The 664-nt window shown below is 61.6% G+C and overlaps 1 pseudogene; it reads left to right on the plus strand.

Moving 5' to 3' along the window:
* The first annotated feature begins 85 nt into the window (after positions 1-85).
* LOC103584812 lies at positions 86-643 on the plus strand (annotated as a pseudogene).
* The last annotated feature ends 21 nt before the right edge of the window (positions 644-664 follow it).

Raw genomic sequence — 664 nt, forward strand, 5'->3', positions numbered from 1 at the left:
AAGAAGGGTGCGGATGAAGCTGACATTGAACAAGGTAGAGCTGGAGTCGCCTGCGAGGGCCGACTGGTGAGATCAGCTTCCCCAGGCACTGTATGAAGAGGAGACCCCAGAGCTGCAGTCCCAGATCTCGGACACGTCTGTGGTCCTGTCGGTGGGCATCAGCCACGCCCTGGGCAGTGGCAGTGTCATCGCCGAGGTCAAGGCCCAATACGAGGAGATTGCCAGCCGCAGCTGGGCCGAGGCTGAGAGCATGGACCAGATCGAGTGTGAGCCGCAGACCCTGGTTGGGAAGCAGGGAGGTGACCTGAGTCGCACGAAGACGGAGATCTCTGAGATGGACCTGAACGTCAGCAGGCTCCAGGCTGAGGCGGAGGGCCTCAAAGGCCAGAGGGCTTCCCTGGAGGTCCCCATCGGTGATGCTGAGCAGCATGGGGAGCTGGCCGTGAAGGACGCCAAGACCAAGCTGGCTGAGCTGGAGGTCGCCCTGCAGCGGGCCAAGCAGGACACGGTGTGGCAGCTGCACCATATCAGGAGCTCATGAACATCAAGCTGGCCTTGGACATGAAATCGCCATCTACCTACCGCAAGCTGCTGGAGGGAGAGGAGAGCCTGCTGGAGTCTGGGATGCGGAGCTTGAGTATCCGTGCGAAGTCCCCCAGCAGCT

This window comes from Galeopterus variegatus, unplaced genomic scaffold (assembly GCF_000696425.1).
Source record: "Galeopterus variegatus unplaced genomic scaffold, G_variegatus-3.0.2 Scaffold124446, whole genome shotgun sequence".
NCBI classification, from domain to species: domain Eukaryota; kingdom Metazoa; phylum Chordata; class Mammalia; order Dermoptera; family Cynocephalidae; genus Galeopterus; species Galeopterus variegatus.